The sequence below is a fragment of the Rhinoderma darwinii genome (genome assembly GCF_050947455.1).
Source record: "Rhinoderma darwinii isolate aRhiDar2 chromosome 2 unlocalized genomic scaffold, aRhiDar2.hap1 SUPER_2_unloc_56, whole genome shotgun sequence".
NCBI lineage: Eukaryota > Metazoa > Chordata > Amphibia > Anura > Rhinodermatidae > Rhinoderma > Rhinoderma darwinii.
The window spans coordinates 248806-276500 of record NW_027461725.1 but is presented as its reverse complement, the minus strand read 5'-3'; the positions used below and the strand labels follow the sequence as shown (position 1 = coordinate 276500).

Sequence of the window (27695 nt, the reverse complement as noted above, 5' to 3'; positions counted from 1 at the left end):
CAAAAAATATGTATGTGGAACATGAGAAAACTTACCATGGAGGGAAAAGTTTTAATTATTAAAATGGTCATTTTACCCCTGCTTTTATATCTCAGTATGGTTTTCCCTCCCCCCACGGTTTTATTGCAAAAAATTACTAAAGCATGTTTTACCTTCTTTTGGAGTTCCAGAATGGAGAAACTTAAAAGAGAGATTGTGATGAAATCCAAACCGAAGGGTGGCAAAGATTTTCCGAATTTTAACAGGTTTCTTTTAATCAAGTTCTTCAGTTTCTGTTTTAATTCCCTTTTTAAAGAACATTATTGGTCCTATTTTTTACGTTTTAATACAGGGTTTTTAATGCGAAGGTTTGGGTGGTTCAACATTGTTTTATCCTCACCTTACGCTTTTAAACTCTCAATAAACTATGTGATTTTAGAAAAGATAGTGACCTTATTCAACCTGAAGGGAAAAAATGTAAATGAGCTGAAAAATAGTAAAAAATTAATTAAAGACCTAAGAGAAAGTGAGACGGTCAGCAGGATTGAGAATTTTAATGAGGAACGAAGTGCTTTTATCTTCAAAATTATTAATGTGTTTTATCTTTTTAATACACAGATGGACCTGGCCTGGAGCTGCATTCATCAATGTCTTCCATGCCGGGCATTCCAATACAGAAGGAGGCTCGCGAGGTCTGCCGTCTGCCCGAGGGAAGGCTGCCAGGCCGAGGAAACGATTCGACACATTTTTTGGACGTGTGATTTTGCGAAGAAATTTTGGAAAAAAATATTCCCTCTTTTGGTAAAGATGGCAGACCTGAAAGACTTGAATTATGAAGATATTTTATATGGACTATTTGGATGCCCAACCGCGAGCCAAAAGATAATAGCGTGGAAGACGATGAATTGCGCCAAAGAAGCTCTATGGAAGGCCAGGAACATCCTGATTTTTAAGCACGATGTTTTATCTACTGATGATGTTTTAGGTCTTTGTTTTAGCGAAATGTACATTTATTATTTATTAGACAAAAAAAGAAATGCCACCCTTCTTAATAAATGGTTTGTGAAAGAATGGAACTCCAACATATAAAGATTTGCCACCATGTCCCTTTTATGTAATGTAATGCAATGAAATATTGATTTTATTGTTATTCATTTGTACAAAAGTTGGTTTTATTGTAAACTGTATTTTTTATCATGAAATAAATCATTGACACCCCTGAAAAGGGGTAGCCAACTTAAAAAAAAAATCTGTTCTTATCAGTTTAATATCTGATACGTCCCCTATCTGGGGACCATATATTAAATGGATTTTTAGAACAGGGAGATGGAAATAGAGCTTGCTCTGTCCACTCCACGCATTGACCTGGTATTGCAGTATTTCCAGGACCGGTGCACCCTTTCCTTATGTGTTGACTAAAATCAGATTCCAAAAGTGTTTTTTGTGTTTGCCATTGTTTCTGTCTTTCTGAAGGGATCTCCCCTTTTAATCCCATTATTTCAACACCTGTTGGACAATGCATGAGTGATAATGAGCTAATTGATTAAATGCAATTAATGAATACATTGCCACCTCTTGTTTTGTGTCGTCTGTGTGTCTGTGTTTCCGGCATTTCACATTGGAACAGCTCATTCACCTTCCTTGTCTTCTCTCCGCCCTCCCTTTTAGGTAAGTTAAAGAGCTGCACCTGAGCCAGCCACTGATTGATGCAGCACCACAGTCAAATAGTGGAGTGGAGTAGGGGAACAGCAAACAGCCATTAAAGCCGCCCGCCCGCCCGCCCGCCACAATGGACCTACCTGTGTACACTAGATGGATGTGATGGAATGTACTGTCGTCCCTACATTTCAAGAAGGAGTAAGAATTGCAGTTGCAACAAAGCCTTGCTTGCCTACAAAGAGAGCAGCAATTTGGATTTGTTACTATGTTACCTAGAAGAATAACAAACTGTGCAAGGATGGAGGTTGTAGGAGCAAGGAGAAGTTGTCTGTAAAGTTGGTGGATGCTTATTTTCCATTTTGCAGTCCCTTGTCTCCCTCTTGTGGCCTCCTGGAGGCAACTAGCTGTGCAAAAAAAGACAGCCTGGCGGCCGGCTGTTGCAGTGTTGCCCTCTCAGGCAACACTGAGTGACTGACTGAGCCGCACCGTCTTATATAAAGTTCAGACGGAACTTTGCACGTGTCATAGTGGAGCCCTGAGGAGCCAGAGCCAGCTTTCTGACATCATAATGGGGCCTCAGAGATAAAAGCCTGGGCCCAGGCAGTGTTGGTCAGTGCTGCTCAGCAGGCAGCACTGGACTGGACTGGATTACAGCTGATACAAGGTGTGAAGGAACAAGGGGTGGCTGTGGGCATGCACTTGCTGCCGCTGCCAGTGTTTATCTGCATGGCAGCAGGGCATTTGGGCGTTGCCAGGAAGGCGTTTTTATGTAGATTCCTCCTCTTTCAGCACTGCATTGTGGTGCAAGCAAAAGAAGCAAATCCTGTCTGGCTTCCTCTCCGGCCTTTATTCACCTCCCGTGTAGCTGTGAGTGTGTGAGCCTGCAGGGCCCCATGGAATTGCCTAGAAGTAGGCTGAATCGCTGCAAGGGCTGAACAGCAGTATCGGGCAGGCTCGGGCAACGCGCGGCCCGTTCGGGTTATCGCTTCTCGGCCTTTTGGCTAAGATCAAGTGTAGTACTTTAGGGTATTGCCTTGTCTCTTGGTCAGGAGGTGCCCTGGTACCCTTTTCCTTGGCCTGGGGGGATCGTCTCTTTCACAAGAGACTTCACCCCTCTGCTGCTATTGGGGAGGAGGATTAGTCCAGGGCAACGAGGAGCGATCACCTACCTGACACCTCGGTGTTGAAGGTTTATCCTGAAAACCATCAGAATGGAGGCCATACCGGAATATATGAAGACCAGGAATGCTGTTCGTTTTACGGTGACGGAACTGGAAAGGACCAAGAAAGACCTGCGTTTCCTGAGCGAAGATTTGTTGCTGGGACTGTTTCGGCTGAGCAAGGAGGACATACTGGCTGTAATGGACTACCCACGGAGAGGTGTTTATGACGTCACGTTCATCAATGAAGAAACATATTTGAAGTTTTTGGGAATCATGGTGAAGTCACGTGAAGATCCAAAGTTGGGAGGTGTGGTGATGGTACCACACTTTCCTGTGTGGCAGCGACTTGTGACCGTCAAGATGTACTCGCCATATGTTGAAGAGGAGGATATTAGTATATTCCTAGGAAAGTATTGCGAGAAAGTTGTGGAGAAAGGCAAAGTTCTAAATGAATTTGGCTTTTGGACCGGGAAATGGAGATTTTTTTGTTCAATGAAACTGGACAGAACTTCAGGAAAAATGGTAACCCCACCAGCTCGCTTTAAAATTGGAAACACGACTGGAGATTTGTTCTTTTCTGGGATGGACATTTTTTGCAGGAACTGTAAGAAATATGGGCACAATACAGCAGAATGTCAAAAGATTGTGTGTACAAAATGTTTGCATGAAGGCCACGACTATCAAGACTGCAAAGAGGAAAAAATTTGTAACATGTGTGGAGAAGGTGGGCATGTCTTTAGGATATGTCCAAAGAGACATAGAAGAGTAATGCAACAAGAGAGTGGAGCAAGCAGGGAGAACAGCAAACCGAATATTGAAGAGGTTTCTTCAGTAACGGGAAAAGTGGAGAATAGTGGAGGAGGAAGTATTAAAGATACGGATGTGGGCAAAGGTAAAATTGCTGAAAAAAGGAAAATTGGGAAAGTTAAAATATCTAAAGAAGAAAGTGAAGAAAGAGAGGATATAATAAGAGAGTCGATTAATTTACGGAAGAAGGTGGATGTAGAGGTTTTGCGTGGACTAATAGAGGCGCATTTGACAAAACAATTTTTCCGTTTTATGGAAACATATAATATACCACCTTGGTTGGTGGAAGAGGTAAAAAATGAATGGGATGGTAAACCTCTGAAGCAGGAACTATTGGAGATGCTTGCCGTTTACGCGGTTAGAAAAGGCTTGGTGCCATGATTTAAATGTCATGTAAATAATTGAAAAATATATGTATGTGTTTGTGTAATGGATAATATGGAAAGGGAAAAAATATATATAATTTTTCATTATGATGATCCAAGTCTTAAGATTTGAGTTTTAAGATTTTAGACTTGAGACCTGAGTGGAAAAAAAAAAAAAAAAAAAAAAAAAAATCTGTTCTTATCAGTTTAATATCTGATACGTCCCCTATCTGGGGACCATATATTAAATGGATTTTTAGAACAGGGAGATGGAAATAGAGCTTGCTCTGTCCACTCCACGCATTGACCTGGTATTGCAGTATTTCCAGGACCGGTGCACCCTTTCCTTATGTGTTGACTAAAATTAGATTCCAAAAGTGTTTTTTGTGTTTGCCATTGTTTCTGTCTTTCTGAAGGGATCTCCCCTTTTAATCCCATTATTTCAACACCTGTTGGACAATGCATGAGTGATAATGAGCTAATTGATTAAATGCAATTAATGAATACATTGCCACCTCTTGTTTTGTGTCGTCTGTGTGTCTGTGTTTCCGGCATTTCACATTGGAACAGCTCATTCACCTTCCTTGTCTTCTCTCCGCCCTCCCTTTTAGGTAAGTTAAAGAGCTGCACCTGAGCCAGCCACTGATTGATGCAGCACCACAGTCAAATAGTGGAGTGGAGTAGGGGAACAGCAAACAGCCATTAAAGCCGCCCGCCCGCCCGCCACAATGGACCTACCTGTGTACACTAGATGGATGTGATGGAATGTACTGTCGTCCCTACATTTCAAGAAGGAGTAAGAATTGCAGTTGCAACAAAGCCTTGCTTGCCTACAAAGAGAGCAGCAATTTGGATTTGTTACTATGTTACCTAGAAGAATAACAAACTGTGCAAGGATGGAGGTTGTAGGAGCAAGGAGAAGTTGTCTGTAAAGTTGGTGGATGCTTATTTTCCATTTTGCAGTCCCTTGTCTCCCTCTTGTGGCCTCCTGGAGGCAACTAGCTGTGCAAAAAAAGACAGCCTGGCGGCCGGCTGTTTCAGTGTTGCCCTCTCAGGCAACACTGAGTGACTGACTGAGCCGCACCGTCTTATATAAAGTTCAGACGGAACTTTGCACGTGTCATAGTGGAGCCCTGAGGAGCCAGAGCCAGCTTTCTGACATCATAATGGGGCCTCAGAGATAAAAGCCTGGGCCCAGGCAGTGTTGGTCAGTGCTGCTCAGCAGGCAGCACTGGACTGGACTGGATTACAGCTGATACAAGGTGTGAAGGAACAAGGGGTGGCTGTGGGCATGCACTTGCTGCCGCTGCCAGTGTTTATCTGCATGGCAGCAGGGCATTTGGGCGTTGCCAGGAAGGCGTTTTTATGTAGATTCCTCCTCTTTCAGCACTGCATTGTGGTGCAAGCAAAAGAAGCAAATCCTGTCTGGCTTCCTCTCCGGCCTTTATTCACCTCCCGTGTAGCTGTGAGTGTGTGAGCCTGCAGGGCCCCATGGAATTGCCTAGAAGTAGGCTGAATCGCTGCAAGGGCTGAACAGCAGTATCGGGCAGGCTCGGGCAACGCGCGGCCCGTTCGGGTTATCGCTTCTCGGCCTTTTGGCTAAGATCAAGTGTAGTATCTGTTCTTATCAGTTTAATATCTGATACGTCCCCTATCTGGGGACCATATATTAAATGGATTTTTAGAACAGGGAGATGGAAATAGAGCTTGCTCTGTCCACTCCACGCATTGACCTGGTATTGCAGTATTTCCAGGACCGGTGCACCCTTTCCTTATGTGTTGACTAAAATCAGATTCCAAAAGTGTTTTTTGTGTTTGCCATTGTTTCTGTCTTTCTGAAGGGATCTCCCCTTTTAATCCCATTATTTCAACACCTGTTAGACAATGCATGAGTGATAATGAGCTAATTGATTAAATGCAATTAATGAATACATTGCCACCTCTTGTTTTGTGTCGTCTGTGTGTCTGTGTTTCTGGCATTTCACATTGGAACAGCTCATTCACCTTCCTTGTCTTCTCTCCGCCCTCCCTTTTAGGTAAGTTAAAGAGCTGCACCTGAGCCAGCCACTGATTGATGCAGCACCACAGTCAAATAGTGGAGTGGAGTAGGGGAACAGCAAACAGCCATTAAAGCCGCCCGCCCGCCCGCCACAATGGACCTACCTGTGTACACTAGATGGATGTGATGGAATGTACTGTCGTCCCTACATTTCAAGAAGGAGTAAGAATTGCAGTTGCAACAAAGCCTTGCTTGCCTACAAAGAGAGCAGCAATTTGGATTTGTTACTATGTTACCTAGAAGAATAACAAACTGTGCAAGGATGGAGGTTGTAGGAGCAAGGAGAAGTTGTCTGTAAAGTTGGTGGATGCTTATTTTCCATTTTGCAGTCCCTTGTCTCCCTCTTGTGGCCTCCTGGAGGCAACTAGCTGTGCAAAAAAAGACAGCCTGGCGGCCGGCTGTTGCAGTGTTGCCCTCTCAGGCAACACTGAGTGACTGACTGAGCCGCACCGTCTTATATAAAGTTCAGACGGAACTTTGCACGTGTCATAGTGGAGCCCTGAGGAGCCAGAGCCAGCTTTCTGACATCATAATGGGGCCTCAGAGATAAAAGCCTGGGCCCAGGCAGTGTTGGTCAGTGCTGCTCAGCAGGCAGCACTGGACTGGACTGGATTACAGCTGATACAAGGTGTGAAGGAACAAGGGGTGGCTGTGGGCATGCACTTGCTGCCGCTGCCAGTGTTTATCTGCATGGCAGCAGGGCATTTGGGCGTTGCCAGGAAGGCGTTTTTATGTAGATTCCTCCTCTTTCAGCACTGCATTGTGGTGCAAGCAAAAGAAGCAAATCCTGTCTGGCTTCCTCTCCGGCCTTTATTCACCTCCCGTGTAGCTGTGAGTGTGTGAGCCTGCAGGGCCCCATGGAATTGCCTAGAAGTAGGCTGAATCGCTGCAAGGGCTGAACAGCAGTATCGGGCAGGCTCGGGCAATGCGCGGCCCGTTCGGGTTATCGCTTCTCGGCCTTTTGGCTAAGATCAAGTGTAGTATCTGTTCTTATCAGTTTAATATCTGATACGTCCCCTATCTGGGGACCATATATTAAATGGATTTTTAGAACAGGGAGATGGAAATAGAGCTTGCTCTGTCCACTCCACGCATTGACCTGGTATTGCAGTATTTCCAGGACCGGTGCACCCTTTCCTTATGTGTTGACTAAAATCAGATTCCAAAAGTGTTTTTTGTGTTTGCCATTGTTTCTGTCTTTCTGAAGGGATCTCCCCTTTTAATCCCATTATTTCAACACCTGTTGGACAATGCATGAGTGATAATGAGCTAATTGATTAAATGCAATTAATGAATACATTGCCACCTCTTGTTTTGTGTCGTCTGTGTGTCTGTGCTTCCGGCATTTCACATTGGAACAGCTCATTCACCTTCCTTGTCTTCTCTCCGCCCTCCCTTTTAGGTAAGTTAAAGAGCTGCACCTGAGCCAGCCACTGATTGATGCAGCACCACAGTCAAATAGTGGAGTGGAGTAGGGGAACAGCAAACAGCCATTAAAGCCGCCCGCCCGCCCGCCCGCCCGCCACAATGGACCTACCTGTGTACACTAGATGGATGTGATGGAATGTACTGTCGTCCCTACATTTCAAGAAGGAGTAAGAATTGCAGTTGCAACAAAGCCTTGCTTGCCTACAAAGAGAGCAGCAATTTGGATTTGTTACTATGTTACCTAGAAGAATAACAAACTGTGCAAGGATGGAGGTTGTAGGAGCAAGGAGAAGTTGTCTGTAAAGTTTTTGGATGCTTATTTTCCATTTTGCAGTCCCTTGTCTCCCTCTTGTGGCCTCCTGGAGGCAACTAGCTGTGCAAAAAAAGACAGCCTGGCGGCCGGCTGTTGCAGTGTTGCCCTCTCAGGCAACACTGAGTGACTGACTGAGCCGCACCGTCTTATATAAAGTTCAGACGGAACTTTGCACGTGTCATAGTGGAGCCCTGAGGAGCCAGAGCCAGCTTTCTGACATCATAATGGGGCCTCAGAGATAAAAGCCTGGGCCCAGGCAGTGTTGGTCAGTGCTGCTCAGCAGGCAGCACTGGACTGGACTGGATTACAGCTGATACAAGGTGTGAAGGAACAAGGGGTGGCTGTGGGCATGCACTTGCTGCCGCTGCCAGTGTTTATCTGCATGGCAGCAGGGCATTTGGGCGTTGCCAGGAAGGCGTTTTTATGTAGATTCCTCCTCTTTCAGCACTGCATTGTGGTGCAAGCAAAAGAAGCAAATCCTGTCTGTCTTCCTCTCCGGCCTTTATTCACCTCCCGTGTAGCTGTGAGTGTGTGAGCCTGCAGGGCCCCATGGAATTGCCTAGAAGTAGGCTGAATCGCTGCAAGGGCTGAACAGCAGTATCGGGCAGGCTCGGGCAACGCGCGGCCCGTTCGGGTTATCGCTTCTCGGCCTTCTGGCTGAGATCAAGTGTAGTTCTGATTACTTGTAGTCAGTGCTGCCTGGTCTTGGTTAGGAGGTGCTCAGGTACCCTCTCTCTCGGCCTCGGGGGATCGTCCAGGTTCGCCTGGACTTCACCCCCGTGCTGCTATTTGGGAGAGAGGCTTAGTCCTGAGCAACGGGTTGCGATCCATATACCCCCGTGTAGGTTTCGGCCGAAAAGGGGAGTTGCGCCTAACGTTGCGCCTACTACGGAGTAGCGTAACAATACCTTACTCACCATGGACGAGGATCCATGTGAGATACCGGCTTATGCCCGGATTAAAAACACGATTCGTGTAGTTCTATCGGAGGAGAAGGCGACGACCTGCGGCTTAAAATTTGTGGTGGAGACCGTACTTGTTGGTATCTTCAACATCCAGAAGCGAGAAATTTTGGCGGTGCAGGATTACCCAAGAAGGAGGACATACGATGTTACTTTCATACAGAATGGAGTATTCAGAGATCTGCTGGCGGCTTATACGGTAAAAAATGACCCGAGACTGGACGGTGTTGATTTTTATGAGCACGTTATGGACATCACTAAAATGATAGTTATAAAGATGTACTGCCCTTTTGCCGACTTAAAAGAAGTGATGTCCTTTTTATTCCCTTATTTTAAAACTGTGAAATGTATTGGCAAAGTCATGAATGAGGTTGGTGTATGGACCTCAAAGTGGAGATTCAATGTAACATGTTATAAAGATGCCAATTTTACAGGAGGGATAATGTTGCCGCCAGCACGTTTTAAAATAGGTGATATGGCCGGAGACTTTTATTTTTCAGGGATGCCTCCATTCTGTAGGAAGTGCCAAAAGTACGGTCACACCAAGGAGTCTTGTGACAGCACCTGTAGGAACTGCGGCAGCTCTGAGCACGAGACCAAAACTTGCCCTCTGGGGAAAAGGTGCCGTTTTTGCAGCCGAGTTGGTCACCTCTATGCTACTTGTCCCCACAGATCTAAAGAGTTGGAACAACCCGAGGACCGGCCAAGGCGTCCCGAGCGGCCCGCAGGCCAGATCACCCCTGTACAAGGAGAGGAACCCCAAGGAGGCGAGCAAGACGATATGGATACCTCCAGCAGACCCCCCCAAACAGGTGACCCTAAAGAGCAGAGGCGACAAAAACGCAGAGCCAGTGATCAGCGGACGAAAGAGCCCCCCCAGGAGACTGGGGCACAGGGTAGTTCGGATGAAGCTGATCCTACTGGCCTGCAAGAGATGCTGGGTCAGCCTGTACCTGAGGCAGAGGTCCCGGGCGGAGCGGCAGCGCTCACTAAGAGACGTAGGGCGTACTCGGAGGTGGCAGCGGGGGTGCCGATGGGAGTACCTGCCAGGTTGAAGGCAGGGAAACCAGTTGACGTGCCCCCTGAAGCGACAGCTAAAGGTCCCCCCCCTTCTAGACAGTTGGGGGATATAGGGACAGCTGCCTCCGAGGTAAGCGTGGTCCCTGAGACGTCCGGAAGCGCGATTCCTGCCCCTATAGAAGGGGAGGGCGCTGCCAAAGATTGCCAAATCTTACCCGTTGAGTCCGTCTGGGACCCATTTTCAAGAAGCGCCTTAGGTATGGGGGGTCAGCTGAGTGATGGGTCTTCCTCTCAAACCTCGTCGATGCGTACATTCGACTCGAGGAAAGATGACGATGAGAACTCGAGTGGGGTGTCTGGCGACGCGGAGGACTGCTGAGGCCTCCTCGGGTAAGATAAAAATAGACTGTCTCTCTCCCTTTTCCTCATGGCTGAGTTATGTGGTCTTTCCCTTAATGTAAGAAGCGTGCACTCACAGACAAGAAGAGCTGCCCTTTTCAACTACCTTTCTGTTTTTACCGCCTCAGTGTTTTTCCTACAGGAATGCTGCATACCTCACCGCATGAATTATAAAAAAATATGAGGAAGACTGGAGACTCGGACCTTCAGTGTGGTCCGGGTCCAATGAATCCAAAGCCGCAGGTGTCGCCATTTTATTCAAAGGGAACGTTTTAATTGATCGTTTTTATGAAATTTTACCAGGCAGAATTTTAATGGTCAAAGCTTTTATAAACGGTGTTAGATGGCAGTTTTTAAACTTTTATGGTTCTACAGACAAGAAGGAAAGAGCAAAAATGCTAGAAATTTTACCCCTTTTTATCAATGATTCAGAACCACTTATTTTAGCTGGTGATTTTAATTGTATTTTAAAGGGGGAACGCCGGTTCTCGAATTCAGTAAGTCGAAACTATGATAAAACCCCGTCTATTTTAAAAGATATTACAGTGGATTTTAAACTTACTGATGTTTTTAAAAAATGCAATAGGGATCTACCTGAAGAGGACGGCGTCACCTGGAGCAATGTAAACTGCAGCTCCAGGATTGATTTTATTTTTTGCTCTTATCAAATACTGCCTTTTAAATGTGATCTTAATTCTAACGTGTTTTCTGACCATAAACTTTTATATTTTAAAGTTAATTTGAACGATCAAAGGAGAACTCCGAAGAAAGCCTGGAAATTAAACGTATCCCTTTTAGAGGATCCGCAAATTTTATCCGATTTTATCACCTTTTATAAGGGCTGCAGACGGGTAAGACATCCCAATATGCTAATTGTTTCCTGGTGGGAGAAAATGAAAATAAAGATAAGAGATTTTTTTATTAAAGCTGGGATGAAGAAAGCCAAAGAAAAATTTGAATTTTATGCTAATTTAAATACCCGTCTGCAGACCCAATACAAGTTCAGAGAACAGGGTATGCAGGTGGAGAAAGAGATCACCGAAATTAAAAAAGAAATCTCCCAGTGCCTGGAGCAGAGGGGAAAGGAGATAATCTTTCGCTCTAAGGTAAAACATCTTGAAGAAAATGAGACCTGCTCCAGGTACTTCTTCAAGAAAATAAATGATAAGCATACCCTGTTAAATGAGATAGATGGGGAAACAAATACCCAAAACATTTTAAAAAAGGTGCACGGTTTTTATGCGGATCTTTTTAATACAAAACATGTTGATGTTGATTTTATGAACGACTCCTTGAAGGAGGTGGATGCTGTTTTAGATCCTGCTTCCCAAGTGTTTTTATTACAGGATATTACGGAACAGGAGATTTTAGAAACTACAAAGAGTTTTAAAACAGGTAAAGTCCCTGGCCCTGACGGTATACCTATAGAATTCTATGTTATATTTTATGGTATTTTAAAAGAGGATCTCCACCCTCTTTTTACCCAAGTTTTTAGAACAAAAGCCCTCCCGGGGTCCTGGAAGAAAGGCGAGGTGTCCCTGCTTTACAAAAAGGGGGACAAAACAGACATTAAAAATTGGAGGCCTATCACTTTGCTAAACTCTGACTAGAAAATAATGGCGAAGATATGTGCGAACAGATTAAAAGCAGTGATAGGCCAGATCATACACTCCAATCAGGTCTGTGGGATACCCGGGAGGAGTATATGGGATAATTTAAACCTTTTAAAAGATGTGATCAGTGACACGAAAGAGAGAGGAGGTAAAATGGCAATTTTATCTATAGATTTTGAGAAAGCCTTCGATAGAGTGTCACATTTTTATATTTTTAAGGTTTTAGAAAAAATGGGTATACCGGAAGGTTTTTTACAGTCTCTGAAGGCCTTTTATGAAAATTGTACTAGTAAAATTTTAGTAAAGGGTTTTAAGACACAGGATGTCCTTTTAAATTCCGGAGTGAAGCAGGGGTGTCCCTTGTCCCCACTACTTTTTATTTGTGCGATCGAGCCTCTACTCTGCAGGTTAAGAAAGGATAAGCAGATAAGCGGAGTCCCCCTGCCGGGCGGGGGGGGACTAGAGGCTAAAGTGGTGGGGTACATGGACGATGTTGCGGTCCTTTGCAGGGACACCCTGTCATTACAGAAATCCTTTAAACAGATTTACCAATTCTGTTGCTCCTCCGGTTTTTTAGTAAATTTTAATAAAAGTAACATCTTAAATATCGGCAAAATGGTTTTAATGGACATTCCAGTCCCTGTGTCAGAGTCTGTACAAATTTTAGGAGTCTCCTTCAATGAGTCAAATAATGGTTTTACCAGTTGGGACTTGGTGGCACAAAAAGTTAATCAGAAAATTTGCATGTGGAACATGAGAAAGTTAACAATGGAGGGAAAGGTATTAATTACAAAAATGGTGATTTTACCTATTTTATTATATTTAAGTATGGTATTCCCTCCCCCTGAGATTTTATTGAAAAAAATAATTAAAGCATGTTTCACATTTTTATGGAACTCCAGGATGGAAAAGCTCAGGAGAGAGAAGGTAATATTACCCAAACCAATGGGGGGGAAAGATTTCCCCGATATAAAAGCATTCCTTTTAATAAAATTTTTTACTTTATGTCTTAATGCAGTTTTTAAGGAACATTACTGGTCATATTTTATACGTTTTAACACAGGTTATTTTATGAGGAGGAACGGTTGGTTCTCCACGGTTTTAAGCTCCCCGTATGCTTTTAACCTTTCTGGCCAGTATAAGATTTTAGAAAAAATTGTAAACCTTTTTAACTTAAAAGACAAAAATATTAACGAAGTAAAAAATAGTAAAGGAATTTTAAAAAAGATAAAAGAAAATGTTTTAGTAGCTCCCATCAGTAATTTTAATGAACAAAAATGCAAAGAAATATGGAAGATGGTGAGCGCTAAATATCTTTTTAACCCACAGAAAGATCTGGCCTGGAGCTGTGCCCACGAGTGTCTTCCATGCCGGGCATTCCAGCATCGAAGGGGACTGACCAACTCGGCTGCGTGTCCAAGGGGAGGATGTAGAGATGACGAGACAGTCTACCACCTATTCTGGGAATGTTTTTACGCGAAATCGATATGGACAAGAATCCTCCCCTTGGTACAGAAGATTACAGGACTTCGGAGATACACAAGTGATGGCGTTTTATATGGATGCCTGGAATGCCCAACACAGACTCGAAAAATGATGGCATGGAAGATCACCAACTGCGTAAAAACAGCTCTGTGGGCGGCCAGAAACATTTTATTATTTAAGCATGAAGTTTTAGCTGTGGAAGATGTTTTAGCCATTTGTCTTAATGAAATGTACAAATATTTTCTTTTAGATAAAAAACTCTCTCCTGTTTTATGTAGAAAATGGTTTTTAAGTGAATGGAGTTCCATAATATGATGCCACCAAGTGCCCTTTTATAAATTGTTTTTATTTGACAATTTGTATTTATCTGTATTAAAAAACCATGATTGTAAATTTATGTAAATTTTTGTTGAAATGTATTGATTTATTGTAAATTTGTTAAAAATTTTAAATAAACGGTTACCTCCTTTGTTGGGGTAGTCAACTCAAAAAATCTGTTCTTATCAGTTTAATATCTGATACGTCCCCTATCTGGGGACCATATATTAAATGGATTTTTAGAACAGGGAGATGGAAATAGAGCTTGCTCTGTCCACTCCACGCATTGACCTGGTATTGCAGTATTTCCAGGACCGGTGCACCCTTTCCTTATGTGTTGACTAAAATCAGATTCCAAAAGTGTTTTTTGTGTTTGCCATTGTTTCTGTCTTTCTGAAGGGATCTCCCCTTTTAATCCCATTATTTCAACACCTGTTGGACAATGCATGAGTGATAATGAGCTAATTGATTAAATGCAATTAATGAATACATTGCCACCTCTTGTTTTGTGTCGTCTGTGTGTCTGTGTTTCCGGCATTTCACATTGGAACAGCTCATTCACCTTCCTTGTCTTCTCTCCGCCCTCCCTTTTAGGTAAGTTAAAGAGCTGCACCTGAGCCAGCCACTGATTGATGCAGCACCACAGTCAAATAGTGGAGTGGAGTAGGGGAACAGCAAACAGCCATTAAAGCCGCCCGCCCGCCACAATGGACCTACCTGTGTACACTAGATGGATGTGATGGAATGTACTGTCGTCCCTACATTTCAAGAAGGAGTAAGAATTGCAGTTGCAACAAAGCCTTGCTTGCCTACAAAGAGAGCAGCAATTTGGATTTGTTACTATGTTACCTAGAAGAATAACAAACTGTGCAAGGATGGAGGTTGTAGGAGCAAGGAGAAGTTGTCTGTAAAGTTGGTGGATGCTTATTTTCCATTTTGCAGTCCCTTGTCTCCCTCTTGTGGCCTCCTGGAGGCAACTAGCTGTGCAAAAAAAGACAGCCTGGCGGCCGGCTGTTGCAGTGTTGCCCTCTCAGGCAACACTGAGTGACTGAGTGACTGACTGAGCCGCACCGTCTTATATAAAGTTCAGACGGAACTTTGCACGTGTCATAGTGGAGCCCTGAGGAGCCAGAGCCAGCTTTCTGACATCATAATGGGGCCTCAGAGATAAAAGCCTGGGCCCAGGCAGTGTTGGTCAGTGCTGCTCAGCAGGCAGCACTGGACTGGACTGGATTACAGCTGATACAAGGTGTGAAGGAACAAGGGGTGGCTGTGGGCATGCACTTGCTGCCGCTGCCAGTGTTTATCTGCATGGCAGCAGGGCATTTGGGCGTTGCCAGGAAGGCGTTTTTATGTAGATTCCTCCTCTTTCAGCACTGCATTGTGGTGCAAGCAAAAGAAGCAAATCCTGTCTGGCTTCCTCTCCGGCCTTTATTCACCTCCCGTGTAGCTGTGAGTGTGTGAGCCTGCAGGGCCCCATGGAATTGCCTAGAAGTAGGCTGAATCGCTGCAAGGGCTGAACAGCAGTATCGGGCAGGCTCGGGCAACGCGCGGCCCGTTCGGGTTATCGCTTCTCGGCCTTTTGGCTAAGCTCAAGTGGTTTAGCTGGGAGGTCCGTCTGAGTGTTCGCCCTTGGCCTTGTGGCATCGCTGGTCCGCCAGCTTAAGCCACCTGCTGCTTTAGGGGGTGATCCAGGAGACAGGGAAGGCGATCGGAGGACGAGGACGAGGAGGATTATGGCTGGACCGCCTAATGCACCAAATACAGTTCGGCTGTTTATCGCAGAGGAGAAGAGGACGTCGTATGGAATTTTGCATGTGCAACAGAAGGTGTTGGAAGGAATTCTGGGAATGGCACACGAATCGATCTTCTGTCTTCAGTCCTTTCCCCAGCAAGGATTCTTTGATGCAAGTTTTTCCACCGTGAGTGAAATGAGGACCTGCTACCTCCGGAGTCAGGAGAACCTTTCCCATCCAGAGCTGCAGGGAATTGATTTTGTCCCTTGTGAGACCAAGAAAAAGAGGATCCCGGTGGTAATCCACATGTACAATCCTTTTGTTGAGGATGAGGAGATCCAGGCATTTTTGGGTCGTTATTGTGCCTATGTCTCTGGTGTGGAGAAAAGGAAGAACATTCTTGGGACTTTTAATGGTATGAGGAGGGTTTGGGTGGAGCTGCGTCCAGACCCAAATGGGCATGATGGTCTGTGCCACCCTCCCCAGAATTTTGCTATTGGGAACAACAGAGGTTTCCTTCACTACCCTGGCCAGCCGGATTTTTGTAGGGTGTGCTACGCCTTTGGCCACACCCGGGAGAATTGTACCACTGGACAGGTATGCAGAAACTGTTACAAGCCTGGACATGAGACTGCCAATTGCGAGGAGGCACGTAAGTGTCACTTCTGCGGATCTGTGGAACACCTGGCCAGGCGGTGCCCTAAGGTGTATGGAGAGGTACAGAGGTCCTATGCCGGGGTCGTGAGAGGTGAGATTGCTGCCTCCGGTCCAACAGCGCCGCCTGTGATGGAGCCGGAGGTTCATGAGGCGGCTGTTGTGGAGGATGTTCCTGTTGCGGTGATGACGGAAGCTGTTGCAGTTCCGGACCTGTTGGTCGCTGAAGGGGAGGAGGCTCAAGCTCCATCTGAGTCCTCTGGAGATCCGGGGGAGATGCAGGTTGATAAATCCTCTCTGAAGCGCAAGGAACCAGAGAGCGTAGTTTCAACGCCATTGAGTGAGCGCATTGAGGAATTTTCCAGTCCGGGTGGGGGAGGGGGAGATTCATCGGCTGCGGTGGACTCTGACTCTTCTACCTCTTCTTTTGGGGCTGGCTACCTTGAGAGCGGTACTGTTACCAAGTTGGCGAAAACCATTCACTTCACAAGAGGTGTAGTGGGGAATAAGAAGGAGAATGTGGCTCGTACTGCTGCGGATGGGACTCCGACGAAACATAGAGGAAGGGGTGCTTTAAAGAAGTCGTGAGGCCCTGTGTTTGAATTGTTTTGACTTTCATTTATAAATAATGCATTTTGTTATAGGTTCCTTAAATGTCCGGAGTATCAGGACTGCAACAAGAAGAGCTGCAACTTTTGATTTTCTGTCAAATTATCATTTTGATGTTTTATGTTTGCAGGAGTGTTGTTTGCTGGAGGAACCTATAAATGCTACCTGGGCCTTGGGTCCTGCAATTTGGTCAGGATCCCAGGAAAGAAACGGGGGGGTGGGAATATTATTTAAAAGTAATGATTTTGTTGTGAAGAAGGTAATTCACATAGTTCAGGGGAGGGTTTTATTAGTTAATTTTGAGTATAGAGGTGCCTCTTATAAAGTTATTAATGTCTATGCTCCGACTGGACGGAGAGAAAGAGCGGAGATGTTTGAGAAATTATATTTTTTCTTGGGGGGGAGGGAAAATTGTTTCCTTCTGGGAGACTTTAATTGTACAGTGAATGCAGGGGATAGGAGTAATGTTGGAGGGGGAGGTGATAGTGGGGTGGATAGTACTGGGAAACAATTAAATGAAATTGTGAGTTTATTTGAACTTAAGGATTGTTTTCGTGAAAAAAATGAAGGTTCTTTTGGTTATACGTATTTTAGTAATACTGGAAATATATTGTCACAAATTGATTTTATTTTTTGTTCTAGGTCATTAACTGTTATGGACTTTAAAAGGAGGAGGATGCCGTTCACGGATCATGCGTGGATCGAATGTGTGGTTAAAAGTAACAGTACGTATGAATTTGGTAGGGGTGTATGGAAATTAAATGTGACATTGTTGGATGATGAATGTGTTCGGGAGCAATATAGGAGATTGTTTGGGATGTGGCAATCAAAGAAAGGGGAGTTTTTTAGTGTGATTGACTGGTGGGAATGGGTTAAAAGGGAAACAAAAAGGTTTTTTGTAAAAAAAGGGTGTGAAAGAGGAAGGAAGGAAATGGAGGAGTATGAGAGATGGCAAAAAAGATTGGAGTATTTGTATGAACTTAGACGGGTGGGTATGAATGTTGAAGGTGAGATTGAAGAAGCGCGTGATTATGTTAAAAGATGTTTGGAGGAAAAAGGTAAGAAAATTATTGCACAAGCTAGAGTGGAAGTAAGGGAAAAAGATGAGAAATGCACAAAGTTTTTCTTTAAAAAAGCTTTTAATAAAAAAACTGGAATGGTGAGTGTGTTGAGAGAGGATGGTGTAGAAGTGTTTGGTAAAAATGAGATTCTGGATGAAGTATGGAAGTTTTATACGGATTTGTTTACTGAGAAGAAGCGTGATTGTTCATTAGAGAGTGAATGTTTGGGGTATGTGGATAAACAGTTGGATGAGATTGATCAGAGTTTTTTGAGTGAGGACATAAGGAAGAGTGAAGTAGAGGATGCAATGAATGGTATGAAGAAGGGGAAAGTAGCAGGGAGTGATGGTTTGCCTGTAGAATTTTATTGTGTATTTTGGGATATGATTAGTGATTATGTATGGGAAGTTTGTAAGGAAGTTTTGGAGAGAGGTAGGTTGTCAAAAAGTATGAGTGAAAGTGTGACTGTTCTTTTGTTTAAGAAGGGGGAGAAAAAGAGTTTAAAAAATTGGAGGCCGATAGCGCTCTTAAATTGCGATTACAAGATTATATCTAAGATTATTGCTAATAGGTTGAGAAGTGTGATTGACTGTATGGTTGGTGAAGAACAAATGTGTGCAGTGCCTGACAGGAGGATTTCTGAATGTTTGCTGGGTTTGAGAGATGTGTTGTGGGACTGTAAGGATAGGAAACAAGGTGTGGCTGTGATTACGGTTGATTTTGAGAAGGCGTATGATAGAGTTGTGCATGATTTTATGTTCAAGATTTTGAGGAAAATGGGTGTACCGGAGAGAATGGTTGGATGGATTCAGTGTTTATACAGAGATATAGGGAGTAGAATCCAGGTGAATGGTTTTCTGAGCGAGAAGGTGAGGATTATGTCAGGAGTTCGTCAAGGGTGTCCATTGTCACCAATTTTATTTGTTTGTGTGATTGAACCGTTGTTGGGTATGTTTAGGCGGGACAAGGTAATGCGGGGTGTAGAAATCCCTGGCAGTAAGGGGAGAGATGTGCGTGTGATTGGTTATATGGATGATGTCACGGTTGTGTGTAAATGTATGGCTGCTGTTAAGCGGGCTAAGTTGCTGATTGAATGTTTTTGTATGATGAGTGGGTTTAAGTTGAATGTGGATAAAAGTGGTTGTAAGTTTTTTGATGAATGGAAGGAAAATGACTTGTGTGGATGGCCAGTGAGACAAGGTGGGGTGGAAGTTCTGGGGGTGATTTTTGACAATGATTTGTATGGGAAAGAGAGTTGGGGGAGAGTTTTAGAACGGGTGAAAAATAAAACAAATTTTTGGTCTTTAAGGACTTTATCGATTGATGGGAGAGTTTTGGTGATTAAATCTGTGATTATTCCAATTTTGTTGTATATTAATTATGTTTTTCCTCCGCCTGACAGATGTCTGGCGAGAATCATCCGAGTAATTTTTTTGTTCCTTTGGAACTCAAAGATGGAGAAATTGAAGCGAGAGAAAGTGGTGAAGAGAAGAGTGAATGGTGGAAAAGGTCTGATGAATATTGAATGTTTTCTGGCGGTGAAGTATGTAAGTTTTTGTATGTCGATCAGTAAGAAGGAAAGTGTGTATGGTTGTATGGTGAAGTATTTGGCTGGAAGGGTGTTACTGAGATATAAATTAATGGTAAGGGATTTGAGGGAGCCAACAAGTTTTGGTACTCCATGGTTTTATATGAGGATTGATAGGTGCATTAGGAGGAACCACTTAGAGAATGTGACAGTGAATGATTGGTGTGAGAGCAAGAAAGTGATGAAAGTTTTGGAGTCAAGAGAGATGGTTGAATGTGTGGCTGGTTTGACTGAGAATGAGAGTAAAGCAGTGTGGAAGAATGTGCAAAGTAAAGAGTTAGTAAACAGGCAAAAGGATCTTGCTTGGATGACTGTGCATAGGTGTTTACCTACGCGCGAGTTTCAACGGAGAAGAAGGTTGGTAAACAGTGAGAACTGCCCCAGGGCAGGATGTGGTAGGTGTGAGAATTATGTTCATTTACTGTGGGAGTGTGAGTATGCTAAGAATGTATGGAAAGGGATGGGTAAATTGATCAAAGGTATAACTGGGGTTGAATTATTGACGTTTAATATGATGATGTTTGGGTTGTGTGGTGTGAATAGAGAGAAAGCTAGGTTGTTGTGGTTGATTGTAAATTGCGTAAAAGAAGTGTTATGGGATGTCAGGAATATCTTAGTTTTTAAGCAAAAGGACGTTGAAGTGTATGAGTGTTTGGGCATGATCCGTGGACGTTTATTTCTGTATGTGTTATGTGACCGAAAAAGACTTGGCAGTGATGCCGAAGGAGTCTGGAAATACAAAAAATGGCGGTCATGGCTTATTAATTGAATTTAATGTGTTTTTTATTTTTCTTATAAGAATGGGTTTTTTTTGTTTTGTTTTGGGAGGATACAATGTATTTGTGTTTGTATTTTTGAATATTTCTCTTTTGAAATGATGGATGTATCTTTGAATATTTTGTTTTTGTACTTTTCATGACAAATGTATGAAATGTAATCTGACTTTATTTTCAATAAAAATTAAAAAAAAATCTGTTCTTATCAGTTTAATATCTGATACGTCCCCTATCTGGGGACCATATATTAAATGGATTTTTAGAACAGGGAGATGAAAATAGAGCTTGCTCTGTCCACTCCACGCATTGACCTGGTATTGCAGTATTTCCAGGACCGGTGCACCCTTTCCTTATGTGTTGACTAAAATCAGATTCCAAAAGTGTTTTTTGTGTTTGCCATTGTTTCTGTCTTTCTGAAGGGATCTCCCCTTTTAATCCCATTATTTCAACACCTGTTGGACAATGCATGAGTGATAATGAGCTAATTGATTAAATGCAATTAATGAATACATTGCCACCTCTTGTTTTGTGTCGTCTGTGTGTCTGTGTTTCCGGCATTTCACATTGGAACAGCTCATTCACCTTCCTTGTCTTCTCTCCGCCCTCCCTTTTAGGTAAGTTAAAGAGCTGCACCTGAGCCAGCCACTGATTGATGCAGCACCACAGTCAAATAGTGGAGTGGAGTAGGGGAACAGCAAACAGCCATTAAAGCCGCCCGCCCGCCCGCCCGCCCGCCACAATGGACCTACCTGTGTACACTAGATGGATGTGATGGAATGTACTGTCGTCCCTACATTTCAAGAAGGAGTAAGAATTGCAGTTGCAACAAAGCCTTGCTTGCCTACAAAGAGAGCAGCAATTTGGATTTGTTACTATGTTACCTAGAAGAATAACAAACTGTGCAAGGATGGAGGTTGTAGGAGCAAGGAGAAGTTGTCTGTAAAGTTGGTGGATGCTTATTTTCCATTTTGCAGTCCCTTGTCTCCCTCTTGTGGCCTCCTGGAGGCAACTAGCTGTGCAAAAAAAGACAGCCTGGCGGCCGGCTGTTGCAGTGTTGCCCTCTCAGGCAACACTGAGTGACTGACTGAGCCGCACCGTCTTATATAAAGTTCAGACGGAACTTTGCACGTGTCATAGTGGAGCCCTGAGGAGCCAGAGCCAGCTTTCTGACATCATAATGGGGCCTCAGAGATAAAAGCCTGGGCCCAGGCAGTGTTGGTCAGTGCTGCTCAGCAGGCAGCACTGGACTGGACTGGATTACAGCTGATACAAGGTGTGAAGGAACAAGGGGTGGCTGTGGGCATGCACTTGCTGCCGCTGCCAGTGTTTATCTGCATGGCAGCAGGGCATTTGGGCGTTGCCAGGAAGGCGTTTTTATGTAGATTCCTCCTCTTTCAGCACTGCATTGTGGTGCAAGCAAAAGAAGCAAATCCTGTCTGGCTTCCTCTCCGGCCTTTATTCACCTCCCGTGTAGCTGTGAGTGTGTGAGCCTGCAGGGCCCCATGGAATTGCCTAGAAGTAGGCTGAATCGCTGCAAGGGCTGAACAGCAGTATCGGGCAGGCTCGGGCAACGCGCGGCCCGTTCGGGTTATCGCTTCTCGGCCTTTTGGCTAAGATCAAGTGTAGTATCTGTTCTTATCAGTTTAATATCTGATACGTCCCCTATCTGGGGACCATATATTAAATGGATTTTTAGAACAGGGAGATGGAAATAGAGCTTGCTCTGTCCACTCCACGCATTGACCTGGTATTGCAGTATTTCCAGGACCGGTGCACCCTTTCCTTATGTGTTGACTAAAATCAGATTCCAAAAGTGTTTTTTGTGTTTGCCATTGTTTCTGTCTTTCTGAAGGGATCTCCCCTTTTAATCCCATTATTTCAACACCTGTTGGACAATGCATGAGTGATAATGAGCTAATTGATTAAATGCAATTAATGAATACATTGCCACCTCTTGTTTTGTGTCGTCTGTGTGTCTGTGTTTCCGGCATTTCACATTGGAACAGCTCATTCACCTTCCTTGTCTTCTCTCCGCCCTCCCTTTTAGGTAAGTTAAAGAGCTGCACCTGAGCCAGCCACTGATTGATGCAGCACCACAGTCAAATAGTGGAGTGGAGTAGGGGAACAGCAAACAGCCATTAAAGCCGCCCGCCCGCCACAATGGACCTACCTGTGTACACTAGATGGATGTGATGGAATGTACTGTCGTCCCTACATTTCAAGAAGGAGTAAGAATTGCAGTTGCAACAAAGCCTTGCTTGCCTACAAAGAGAGCAGCAATTTGGATTTGTTACTATGTTACCTAGAAGAATAACAAACTGTGCAAGGATGGAGGTTGTAGGAGCAAGGAGAAGTTGTCTGTAAAGTTGGTGGATGCTTATTTTCCATTTTGCAGTCCCTTGTCTCCCTCTTGTGGCCTCCTGAAGGCAACTAGCTGTGCAAAAAAAGACAGCCTGGCGGCCGGCTGTTGCAGTGTTGCCCTCTCAGGCAACACTGAGTGACTGACTGAGCCGCACCGTCTTATATAAAGTTCAGACGGAACTTTGCACGTGTCATAGTGGAGCCCTGAGGAGCCAGAGCCAGCTTTCTGACATCATAATGGGGCCTCAGAGATAAAAGCCTGGGCCCAGGCAGTGTTGGTCAGTGCTGCTCAGCAGGCAGCACTGGACTGGACTGGATTACAGCTGATACAAGGTGTGAAGGAACAAGGGGTGGCTGTGGGCATGCACTTGCTGCCGCTGCCAGTGTTTATCTGCATGGCAGCAGGGCATTTGGGCGTTGCCAGGAAGGCGTTTTTATGTAGATTCCTCCTCTTTCAGCACTGCATTGTGGTGCAAGCAAAAGAAGCAAATCCTGTCTGGCTTCCTCTCCGGCCTTTATTCACCTCCCGTGTAGCTGTGAGTGTGTGAGCCTGCAGGGCCCCATGGAATTGCCTAGAAGTAGGCTGAATCGCTGCAAGGGCTGAACAGCAGTATCGGGCAGGCTCGGGCAACGCGCGGCCCGTTCGGGTTATCGCTTCTCGGCCTTTTGGCTAAGATCAAGTGTAGTATCTGTTCTTATCAGTTTAATATCTGATACGTCCCCTATCTGGGGACCATATATTAAATGGATTTTTAGAACAGGGAGATGGAAATAGAGCTTACTCTGTCCACTCCACGCATTGACCTGGTATTGCAGTATTTCCAGGACCGGTGCACCCTTTCCTTATGTGTTGACTAAAATCAGATTCCAAAAGTGTTTTTTGTGTTTGCCATTGTTTCTGTCTTTCTGAAGGGATCTCCCCTTTTAATCCCATTATTTCAACACCTGTTGGACAATGCATGAGTGATAATGAGCTAATTGATTAAATGCAATTAATGAATACATTGCCACCTCTTGTTTTGTGTCGTCTGTGTGTCTGTGTTTCCGGCATTTCACATTGGAACAGCTCATTCACCTTCCTTGTCTTCTCTCCGCCCTCCCTTTTAGGTAAGTTAAAGAGCTGCACCTGAGCCAGCCACTGATTGATGCAGCACCACAGTCAAATAGTGGAGTGGAGTAGGGGAACAGCAAACAGCCATTAAAGCCGCCCGCCCGCCCGCCACAATGGACCTACCTGTGTACACTAGATGGATGTGATGGAATGTACTGTCGTCCCTACATTTCAAGAAGGAGTAAGAATTGCAGTTGCAACAAAGCCTTGCTTGCCTACAAAGAGAGCAGCAATTTGGATTTGTTACTATGTTACCTAGAAGAATAACAAACTGTGCAAGGATGGAGGTTGTAGGAGCAAGGAGAAGTTGTCTGTAAAGTTGGTGGATGCTTATTTTCCATTTTGCAGTCCCTTGTCTCCCTCTTGTGGCCTCCTGGAGGCAACTAGCTGTGCAAAAAAAGACAGCCTGGCGGCCGGCTGTTGCAGTGTTGCCCTCTCAGGCAACACTGAGTGACTGACTGAGCCGCACCGTCTTATATAAAGTTCAGACGGAACTTTGCACGTGTCATAGTGGAGCCCTGAGGAGCCAGAGCCAGCTTTCTGACATCATAATGGGGCCTCAGAGATAAAAGCCTGGGCCCAGGCAGTGTTGGTCAGTGCTGCTCAGCAGGCAGCACTGGACTGGACTGGATTACAGCTGATACAAGGTGTGAAGGAACAAGGGGTGGCTGTGGGCATGCACTTGCTGCCGCTGCCAGTGTTTATCTGCATGGCAGCAGGGCATTTGGGCGTTGCCAGGAAGGCGTTTTTATGTAGATTCCTCCTCTTTCCACACTGCATTGTGGTGCAAGCAAAAGAGGCAAATCCTGTCTGGCTTCCTCTCCGGCCTTTATTCACCTCCCGTGTAGCTGTGAGTGTGTGAGCCTGCAGGGCCCCATGGAATTGCCTAGAAGTAGGCTGAATCGCTGCAAGGGCTGAACAGCAGTATCGGGCAGGCTCGGGCAACGCGCGGCCCGTTCGGGTTATCGCTTCTCGGCCTTTTGGCTAAGATCAAGTGTAGTATCTGTTCTTATCAGTTTAATATCTGATACGTCCCCTATCTGGGGACCATATATTAAATGGATTTTTAGAACAGGGAGATGGAAATAGAGCTTGCTCTGTCCACTCCACGCATTGACCTGGTATTGCAGTATTTCCAGGACCGGTGCACCCTTTCCTTATGTGTTGACTAAAATCAGATTCCAAAAGTGTTTTTTGTGTTTGCCATTGTTTCTGTCTTTCTGAAGGGATCTCCCCTTTTAATCCCATTATTTCAACACCTGTTGGACAATGCATGAGTGATAATGAGCTAATTGATTAAATGCAATTAATGAATACATTGCCACCTCTTGTTTTGTGTCGTCTGTGTGTCTGTGTTTCCGGCATTTCACATTGGAACAGCTCATTCACCTTCCTTGTCTTCTCTCCGCCCTCCCTTTTAGGTAAGTTAAAGAGCTGCACCTGAGCCAGCCACTGATTGATGCAGCACCACAGTCAAATAGTGGAGTGGAGTAGGGGAACAGCAAACAGCCATTAAAGCCGCCCGCCCGCCCGCCACAATGGACCTACCTGTGTACACTAGATGGATGTGATGGAATGTACTGTCGTCCCTACATTTCAAGAAGGAGTAAGAATTGCAGTTGCAACAAAGCCTTGCTTGCCTACAAAGAGAGCAGCAATTTGGATTTGTTACTATGTTACCTAGAAGAATAACAAACTGTGCAAGGATGGAGGTTGTAGGAGCAAGGACAAGTTGTCTGTAAAGTTGGTGGATGCTTATTTTCCATTTTGCAGTCCCTTGTCTCCCTCTTGTGGCCTCCTGGAGGCAACTAGCTGTGCAAAAAAAGACAGCCTGGCGGCCGGCTGTTGCAGTGTTGCCCTCTCAGGCAACACTGAGTGACTGACTGAGCCGCACCGTCTTATATAAAGTTCAGACGGAACTTTGCACGTGTCATAGTGGAGCCCTGAGGAGCCAAAGCCAGCTTTCTGACATCATAATGGGGCCTCAGAGATAAAAGCCTGGGCCCAGGCAGTGTTGGTCAGTGCTGCTCAGCAGGCAGCACTGGACTGGACTGGATTACAGCTGATACAAGGTGTGAAGGAACAAGGGGTGGCTGTGGGCATGCACTTGCTGCCGCTGCCAGTGTTTATCTGCATGGCAGCAGGGCATTTGGGCGTTGCCAGGAAGGCGTTTTTATGTAGATTCCTCCTCTTTCAGCACTGCATTGTGGTGCAAGCAAAAGAAGCAAATCCTGTCTGGCTTCCTCTCCGGCCTTTATTCACCTCCCGTGTAGCTGTGAGTGTGTGAGCCTGCAGGGCCCCATGGAATTGCCTAGAAGTAGGCTGAATCGCTGCAAGGGCTGAACAGCAGTATCGGCAGGCTCGGGCAACGCGCGGCCCGTTCGGGTTATCGCTTCTCGGCCTTTTGGCTACGATCAAGGTTCGTCCTGACGTAGCTGAGGGTGCGAGTACTTGGGCGACTTCCGGAGCAGGAGGAATCTCTATTTCTGTGGTCCAAGGACTGACAGGTGCGTCATGGCTGGAAAAAATACCATTCGTTTGGAGGTGAGTCCCACGGACATGCTAAAGAATAATGTTGTGTTCCTGGTTCGGGACATTATGATGAGGAAAATCGGAGTCCAGAAGGAGGAAATCTTTAGTGTGAACGAGTTCCCACGCAGAGGTATCTATGAAGTTACTTTTGAGAATGGGGGAAGGTGTCTGCATGTCTTTGAGTGGATGAGAACATATGCAAATGACTCACTGCTGGAAGGAATCAAAGTAACACCGTTGTTTGGGCTACAAGAGAAAATGGTTGTTGTCCATGTGTACAACCCCTACACAAGTGTGGACCTGATAGAGAACTTTTTAAAGCAGTATTGTGAACATGTGCGTGGTGGGGACAAACTCACCAATGTGTTGGGCATTTATAATTGCAAGCTCAGATATTTTGTCCGCTTCAAAATGGACTCTACCTGTGTGGGAGGCTTCAAGCACCCTCCTGCAAATTTCTCTGTTGCAGGGTTCAGGGGCTATATCACCTATGCTGGACAGCCAACCTTTTGCCGCAATTGCTTTCAGTTTTGCCACACAAAAGATAGTTGTGAGAAGGGCCAGGTGTGCAGAAACTGCAAGAAAGTTGGACACCATGCTGGAAGTTGCACCCAAGGCAGAGTGTGTGATTTGTGTGGAGCCGACACCCACCTGTACAGAGATTGCCCAGCTGTCATACAAAGGAGGGAGGAGGCGTGGAGCAGAAGTATGCAAATTGGAAGGGAGGCGGCCTCCAGACAGAGTGAGGCTGAAGTGGAAAGAGAAATGGAGAGAGTCCAGAGGGAAGTGTCCAGAGAGGAAAATGCAGCCCAGGATGTTGCAGCAGCAGCAGCAGTAGAACCTGTAGTGCCCAATATTGTGGAGGAAACACAAATGGAGGACGTTATCCGCCAACTGGAGGAGGTAATTGACGGAGTTGTGAGTCCAGTTCACCCCTCGGATCCGGCGAACATTGAGATGTTCTCATCAAGCAATGAGACTAGTTTGTGTCACAGGGAGGGTGGTGGGAAACAAAAAAATGAGAACGAAGACAGTGATGAGTTTGTACAAGTGGAGACCAAAAGAAGAAAAAGATCCGCCAAAAAAAATGGTGGTGAGACGAGTTCGGAGGCGGTCTCTGAAACTGACAAAAACCCGTTTGATGCGTTACAGGCACAGGACCCAGATTCTGATTAAAGTGGCTAAAAGTTATGCAACTGTATAAGCTTTTTGTTATGTTTAAGTTTTGGTGTTTAATATGCCTGTAAAGTTTATTTTTCCTCAGAGTCTTGCAGGAAGTGAGGAATGTCAGAGCCTGGGTATGGTAAGGCAATAACTGGGAACTGCTGATTTTTTGGTGCAATGGGTTTTATTATTTGTTCACAGAATGTGAGGGTCTTTAAGAACAAGGCTAGGAGAACTGCAATTTTAAGTTTTCTTAGGCAGGAAAATGCGTCTATTTTTTGTTTGCAGGAGTGTGGCATTGAATGTGCGATAAGTCCTGACGAATGGCAGTGTGGGAGTGCGGTGTGGTCTGGAAGTGTGAGTAATAAAAATGATGGGGTGGGAATTTTGATAAAATCTAAAGAAATTACTCTAGATAGTTACATTGTAGTAGAGGAGGGGAGGTGTGTATCCGCAATATTAAAATATAATAATGTGAAATTTAAATTAATTAATGTTTACGCGTCCGCAAATAAAAATGAAAGGGCAGCATT

General features: G+C 44.8%; 8 non-coding genes and 2 pseudogenes across 8 annotated transcripts; all 10 read left to right on the top strand.

The window, feature by feature from the left end:
* Nucleotides 1-1193: 1193 nt before the first annotated feature.
* On the top strand, nt 1194-1381 carry LOC142680984 (U2 spliceosomal RNA). The gene has a single exon (XR_012853359.1). It is a non-coding gene; the product is annotated as a U2 spliceosomal RNA (small nuclear RNA).
* A 1238-nt stretch (nt 1382-2619) lies between these two features.
* LOC142681031 (U2 spliceosomal RNA) lies at nt 2620-2761 on the top strand (annotated as a pseudogene).
* Nucleotides 2762-4110: 1349 nt separating this feature from the next.
* LOC142681005 (U2 spliceosomal RNA) lies at nt 4111-4318 on the top strand (annotated as a pseudogene).
* A 1234-nt stretch (nt 4319-5552) lies between these two features.
* Nucleotides 5553-5743, top strand: LOC142680483 (U2 spliceosomal RNA). The gene has a single exon (XR_012852964.1). It is a non-coding gene; the product is annotated as a U2 spliceosomal RNA (small nuclear RNA).
* A 1234-nt stretch (nt 5744-6977) lies between these two features.
* On the top strand, nt 6978-7168 carry LOC142680482 (U2 spliceosomal RNA). The gene has a single exon (XR_012852963.1). It is a non-coding gene; the product is annotated as a U2 spliceosomal RNA (small nuclear RNA).
* A 6543-nt stretch (nt 7169-13711) lies between these two features.
* LOC142680962 (U2 spliceosomal RNA) lies at nt 13712-13898 on the top strand. The gene has a single exon (XR_012853349.1). It is a non-coding gene; the product is annotated as a U2 spliceosomal RNA (small nuclear RNA).
* A 6256-nt stretch (nt 13899-20154) lies between these two features.
* LOC142680958 (U2 spliceosomal RNA) lies at nt 20155-20342 on the top strand. The gene has a single exon (XR_012853346.1). It is a non-coding gene; the product is annotated as a U2 spliceosomal RNA (small nuclear RNA).
* Nucleotides 20343-21584: 1242 nt separating this feature from the next.
* Nucleotides 21585-21775, top strand: LOC142680481 (U2 spliceosomal RNA). Its single transcript, XR_012852962.1, has one exon. It is a non-coding gene; the product is annotated as a U2 spliceosomal RNA (small nuclear RNA).
* Nucleotides 21776-23005: 1230 nt separating this feature from the next.
* Nucleotides 23006-23196, top strand: LOC142680903 (U2 spliceosomal RNA). The gene has a single exon (XR_012853306.1). It is a non-coding gene; the product is annotated as a U2 spliceosomal RNA (small nuclear RNA).
* Nucleotides 23197-24430: 1234 nt separating this feature from the next.
* Nucleotides 24431-24621, top strand: LOC142680480 (U2 spliceosomal RNA). Its single transcript, XR_012852961.1, has one exon. It is a non-coding gene; the product is annotated as a U2 spliceosomal RNA (small nuclear RNA).
* The last annotated feature ends 3074 nt before the right edge of the window (nt 24622-27695 follow it).